The 6,918-nt window shown below is 32.8% G+C and overlaps 1 long non-coding RNA gene across 2 annotated transcripts; it reads right to left on the bottom strand.

Moving 5' to 3' along the window:
* Positions 1-549: 549 nt before the first annotated feature.
* LOC104896791 (uncharacterized) lies at positions 550-4,732 on the bottom strand. 2 transcript variants are annotated; one of them, XR_007269684.2, is made up of 5 exons: positions 4,534-4,731; positions 2,379-2,617; positions 2,083-2,290; positions 757-1,409; positions 550-665 (listed from the first exon to the last, which is right to left on the bottom strand). It is a non-coding gene; the product is annotated as an uncharacterized LOC104896791 (long non-coding RNA). The 2 variants fall into 2 exon arrangements; XR_007269683.2 differs by having other exon boundaries at positions 757-2,290; positions 4,534-4,732.
* Positions 4,733-6,918: the final 2,186 nt, after the last annotated feature.

Raw genomic sequence — 6,918 nt, 5'->3', positions numbered from 1 at the left:
AATCTTCAACAACAATATTAGAGATGGTTGTTAATTATGTTTAAGAAGTAGAGAAGCCTACAAATTACATTATCCTTATCTTGATCACTAGTGCCTTCATGAAGATGCTTTGTAATATTATCAATAATTGACACATTTTCAAGTGAATGAGACAAATCAGCAAACATCCCTGGTTTACGTTGTTACTCGAATGTTCTCATTACTTCTCTAACAGTGTCCTTCAAAATTTGGTCTTTATATGATTGCAAAAACTCGTCTGGAATGACTACACCACCCACATAAGCTCCCTTACACTTTCCTTTGATTGAACATTTCTTCAACTTTTATGATTTATTCATAACTTTATAATATGCGTAATCTCCATTAGTTTGACTTCCCTTTTGGTCTTCCTCCATCTTCTCCTATAATAACAATACAATAAATAATTATATAGTTTGAGTGAAATCAACATATTTTAGCCTAATTGTGTGATTTGTGCAGCAAACGTACTCTTGTTGTTAAAAAGAAAAGCACATGATATAATGGATCTATAATAAAATAAAACTTAGAAAGTTCATTTGAATAGGCTCAAAGGATGTTTTGTAGTTTTTGCCTGCTTTCCGTTTTCGAGTTTCTTTATACAATAGTGCTTGTGACGACGGCTTTTTCTCAGCATATTGTTGTTGCTAGCACAGAAACACATTACAAAAAATAAGTAATACTTTACAATAGCGAAGAAAGATAAGAAATAATTTTTTTGGTGTATAAAACATTTACCAATTCATGTTGTTTCCTAGCAAAGCTTGTTGGACTCGTATGCCTATCAGTTTGAATTAACCTGTTTTCTCTTTTCTTTGCAGTTACATTACCAAAGAGAATCATTACAAAATAAAGTTAACCCTACATATGTTGCACAACACAATAGAGGAAATAATTACATTTAAAAAATAGACCTACTTGCACGGATACCAAATTCTTAAACTATGTCTTCTAAGAAAATATTTCTCACCTTCGAAGCTGACTGAATAAAATATTCTCGGTCGAAAAAGTGAATGTCCACATAAAATGATAACAGATAATTATATGTGGATCAATTAAATATAAAGTAGCCAAGTCTTCACCATATTTCTAAATGAGGTGATATGAACTTATCCCCCCTATTCCTAAAAAAACTAATCATATGCCAAGTGGCTTCAACATACATATATAAAGTAGCAAAAAGGTAATTTACTTTTAGCTAATGTGCTGATAATTTACTTGCACAGCCCTACGAAATATATGGTACTCATCTGTTACCATGAAAAGGGGATGACATCAATTGGAGATCTTGTAATGCGCCACAATATATCTCTCTATACTTTCAATCCTAATTATAAGTCTTAACTTACACTCTGGAATGAGGGACAACAAAATCATAGAGGTGAAATCTCCTGCGAAGAGTGAACATGGACGATTTCAAATCATTTCTATTGTAATTTTCCACCAGATATCTTTCCACCCATCAGTGTATAGCAGAACCACATAATTAGTTTAAGATAATATATGGTCATCAAATACCGAAATATGGAGAAAAAATTGATTTATTGTTTCGAGTAAAAGAATGGCTCACAAGAAATAGCAGTTAGATTTTCCTAAAACAACTTCAAATAGACTACTAGTTACAAACAAGAACCAATCTGGATAGAAATTTCAAAACGATATGACAACTCTTCATGCCTCTCTCTCTTACAAGTATCACATGCAAAGCAAAAATGGATTGCAAGACTAGCTTTTCACCCTTGTAAGAAGATACTTCTTTTATATCATTAGTTCATAAGCAACAATAAATCCTTCACATTCAGAGAGCCAAAAATAGTATAATGTTGAATTTAGCTCTCGTTCTAAGGCAGTACAAACAAAGATATGAAAATTTTGGCTCAATTGATTAAGATAAGCATTTTCAAGGTTTGAGTTAGGCTTTTGATTTTTGTATGTTTACACATGCAAATAAAAGAAATTAAAACCTGAATTGTTTTGATTTCACCAATGTAGTGGTCATGTCACAAAGTGTAAAAAGAGCTAATCCAACTCACAACTTCAAGGCGAAAAAAGGCATAAAAGTACCTGTACTAATTCCAAATTCCATAACTCTAGCAAATCCTTGAAATGTGAAGCTCACATTATATTACCGGAGCATTTTTTTTCCTATCATTATCATTGTCGTATTGAGTAAAGTGTCTTTACTTTATGGTGCACTTATGTCTACGCCAAAGCCTCCCAATTGATATACGAGCACAAGCTCTTTACCTTCTTCATATATCATATATTTTTTCTAGCATAATCAATAAGATGAGACACACTGTTAGATACGATTATTAAAGAAAATAGGTAATCAAAAAGGCATATTAAGAGGCGCATACCTTAACATAAAAGCTTGTCCTTGTCTACCACATGATGCCAATTAAGCTTGTTCAATGGTGTAGAGAAGAATTACGAGACAAAGTACCCAAGAATCTTGAAAATTTATCTACATTTTTCTTACCAAGACCAATAGGCTTCCCCATTTCATTAAGAATAATAGTTTTGCGGTCCTCTAATGTCCATTCATGGACATCTTTGCACATAGTTGGTCCTCTAGTTCGCTTCCCTTTTGGAAGTGCTATTCAAAAGTTGACAGAAAAATATCATTTAAAACATGCCATGACTAATTACATTTCTTTGCTTTTAAGGTAGCATATGATCCTTCACAAGATTAGAACATTGTAACATATAATACAGAAACATTCTAAGTATCGACAAAAGTAAACCATATCATATTTCTTTAACTGGATCATATTTACTACTTAGAGTACATTCAGGACTGCTAGTGTGATAGATACCGAGCAAAAGTATGAACATTATTATTATGTCATATATAGTGCTCAACTCCCGAATACGGCTGTATAAACTGTTAAACTTCCTTTATACAAAAAAAGATCTTCAACAACAAAATCATGGAAAAGAATACAGCCTTGGGAGCCAGCATTTTTATATCAGCAACTATCTCAAGGGAAAAGCACTTCAACCATGCTGTCAAATTGTATGTTGTCTAACAAATCTTGAAGAGCCCCTCCAACAAACAACAAGAAACCAATTATATATTCATTAAGCCAATTACCAGACAATATTTTATACAAGAAAAACACAATACTTCTCAGATTCATGGTTATTGTTAGCAAGCACAATCTACAAAAGCATGACTAAGAAGTGTTAGCAACCCTAGGAAGTTTGAGTATCAGGTCTCAACCCTTATTAGTAAGTACCCTGCACCCCAACTAATTTCCATATTAGTAAAGTTATGAGGTCAGTACTAAAACATATTAACCCCATCTTATTTACAGTAATAAAGAACCCTGCACCTCCAATTATTTAAATAATGCATGTGTTCCTTAATTGAAAATGCTTCTTTCTCTAAATACTCTCCACTCTCTTATGCTGATTTCACGCAAAAGGGAGAAGGAGTTCTTGGACATACAAGTCCAGGTAATATTAGTTTGGATTCCTACTCCATATTAGTCCCGGATTAGGTACAACTCAAAGCATATGATGCACTAGGTTCAACTGTCAAGAACGAATAACAGCAACATTATATAAAGATAAGAATTCCATGCTTAAAATATATATTATATGAAAGTCAGAGCAGATAAGACCAACAATAATAACAGCAACAGACGTGTTCAAATTATGAATGTAATAGTAATAAGATTAAGCAGAAGAAGAAGATAATCAAAAGATAATAATTATGAATGTAGGTCTATACTGCTGTTCACGAGAAAGTTGCAAGCAATCTAAACAACCATGCTTCTCCAAAAACACGAGCAACACCCGGGCAACCATGGGTTAGAGGATGGGTTGACATTAAAAGAGGCAAAGACAATATTGTCTCTGGAAATCAGTAATTCTAAGTGATGTATTTGTTTTGTTGCCTTGCATATTTCAAGACATAGGAGAATAAGGAAGTATATTTTACTGTGATTTATGTGAGCATGATCATATAAATAAGTAGTTATTTTTGGTTTAAGATGTAACATATGTATGCAATTGCTATGAGGGTATGTCTAACATTCTTCTTTTATATAAACTAATTGTATGCACGCAGTTTGTTCTTTAAGAAAAAAAGAGAAGGAAAAGAAAACCCAAAAGTGAAATATTTCTTCATGTTTTGGCATTTATGTCTCAGTTTTGCTTCCACCATCTTGATGTAGGTGAAATCCACTATGCCACATATGCACATCTACCATTATCGAATATAAGAACTTAGGGAGCAAAATACAATAAACAAACAATTAAGATTTCTTATTTGACCAATAATTCGACATAATTAATAGTAAAATCAACAAATTGGTAAAACTAAATTAGGGATTTCAAACTCACTAATAATGAAAATCGATTTCTTAGTATATTATAGAAAGAGTGAATTCAAGGAATAAAGATGTCAATCTAACATGAATCGCTGCTCTCAAAATCAAACAATAAAATACAAATGAAGATCAAATTAAACCAGATGAAAAAAGAGTTTAAGGACTGGGAAATTACCCTTTGATGTTGCATATGAATATGTCAGTTGTGAAGTTGTTGGTAGTTCTCCACTGTACGAGGAAATGTTTTTGGGAATTCCAGAAAACCGACTAGTATCTCACTATCTTGTGATTTGGGATTTTTCGTGTTTAGGGATTAGTGTGAGGAATTGTCCAATGGTGGCAAAAAGTGTCGCCTATTATAATTAATTTTGGAAATTAGCTCAATACGTTTATATATGCTCCAATTATTACTTGTCTCTAGTTTAAAAATCTTTATTTAAAAAAAAAAAATCTAATGTGTTACCTATTTAACATATATTAGTGTTACCTATTGTATTGGCGTTACTTAGAGATGTTATCATATATATAGTGTTACTTGAAGTGTTAAATTTTATTGAAGTGTAACAATAGGTGTTGCAAAAAAAATAAAGTGTTACTAAAGTGTTACATGTATAGTTAGCAAAATTAGACTTTAAAGAGTGTTACCAAAATGTGTTACTTAAAGTCAATTATTTAGTAGTGCCATTAGAGTTGATTCAAATGGATTTGTGTGGACAATTGAGGATTCAAAGTAGGAGTGGCAAGAAATATGTGTTGGTTATTGTTGATGACTTCTCTAGATTTACATGGGTTATTTTTCTTTCTAGCAAGGACGATAATTATGATGAGTTCCTTGTCGTTGCAAAGAAAGTTCAACATTTGAGTGTTCAAAAATTGTTACATCTTAGATCCGACCATGGCAAAGAATTTGAGAACTTTAAGTTTGATGACTTTAGTAGGGAACATGGCTTAGATCATAATTTTTCCGCCCCTAGAACACCTCAACAAAATGGTGTTGTTGAAAGGAAGAATAGAACATTAGAGGAAATGGCTAAGACTATGTTAATAGCTAGTGGTCTTCATATGAACTTTTGGGCCGAAGCTATGAATACTGCTTGTCATATTATAAATCGTGCCATGGTGAGACCTTTGTTAAATAAAACTCCTAATGAGCTATATTTTGGTAAAAATCCCAATATTACATATTTCAGAACATTTGGATGTAAATGTTTTGTACATAATAATGGGAAACAAAATCTTGAAAAATTTGATGCTAGAAGTGATGAAGCTGTATTTCTAGGATACTTTTCTAGTAGAAAAGCTTATAGAGTTTATAATAAAAGGTCTATGTGTGTAGAAGAAAGTGTGCACATTATTTTTAATGAAACAAATAAACTTGTTCCAAGCACACAGGTTGATGACGACTTCGAGATAAGTTTGGTAAGAGACCAAATTCTCATTGATGAGACTTTTGGAAGAAGAAGACGTCATGGGAACATAGCCTAAGGAACAACATCCTGCTCCTATTCCCAACGAAGAAGAAGAACTAGGTGAGGATACACAAGTGAATGAATCCACTATTGTTGAACCTGGTTCCCAAGAACAAGGAAATGAAGATGATCAAGGAAATCAAATTTCCATCCAGGATTTTCAACCAAAGCCTTGGAAACATCATCGTTTCCATCCAGTGGAACTCATAACCAGTGACATAAACAAGGGAACTCAAATGAGATCTCAAATTAGAAATTTTTGTGCTTTTCATGCTTTCCTTTCTATGATGGAACCCATGAATCATGAAGAAGCTCTCACTGATGCTGATTGGATTGTAGCTATACAAGATGAACTCCATCAATTTGAAAGAAACAAGGTTTGGTACCTTGAACCTAAACCTAAACACAATAAGGTTATTGGTTTGAAATGGGTGTTTAGAAACAAGTTGGATGAGTTCGGAAACATAGTGAGGAACAAGGCTCGTTTGGTTGTGAAAGGATACAATCAACAAGAAGGTATCGATTATGAAGAAACTTTTGCTCCTGTTGCTCGATTGAAAGCCATAAGAATATTTATTGCATTTGCTGCTTTCATGGGTTTTAAATTGTATCAAATGGATGTGAAATGTGCGTTTTTAAATGACTATTAATGAAGAGGTTTTGTGAACAACCTCCGGTTTTGAAAATAAAGATTTCCAATCATGTCTTCAAGCTTGACAAAGCTCTTTATGGGTTAAAGCAAGCTCCAAGAGCATGGTATGAAAATACTTTCAAAGTTCCTTCTTGAAAATGAGTTTAAAAGAGGAAAATGGATCGAACCTTGTTTTTAAAATCAAAAGGAAAACATTTATTAGTAGTTCAAATATATGTTGATGATATTATATTTGGTGCCACTAATGAATCTTTGTGCAAGGACTTTGCTAATCTCATGAGTAAAGAATTATAAATGAGCATGATGGGTGATCTCAACTTCTTCTTGGGGTTGCAAATCAAGCAAACACAAGAAGGAATCTACATTCATCAACAAAAGTACATCAAGGAACTGCTGAAAAAGCATGGTTTGGAGGCTTCATTCCAAAGTAAATCATACA

The sequence above is a fragment of the Beta vulgaris genome, chromosome 9 (assembly GCF_026745355.1).
Source record: "Beta vulgaris subsp. vulgaris cultivar EL10 chromosome 9, EL10.2, whole genome shotgun sequence".
Taxonomy (NCBI): Eukaryota; Viridiplantae; Streptophyta; class Magnoliopsida; order Caryophyllales; family Amaranthaceae; genus Beta; species Beta vulgaris.
This window is presented reverse-complemented; position numbering and strand designations above follow the sequence as displayed.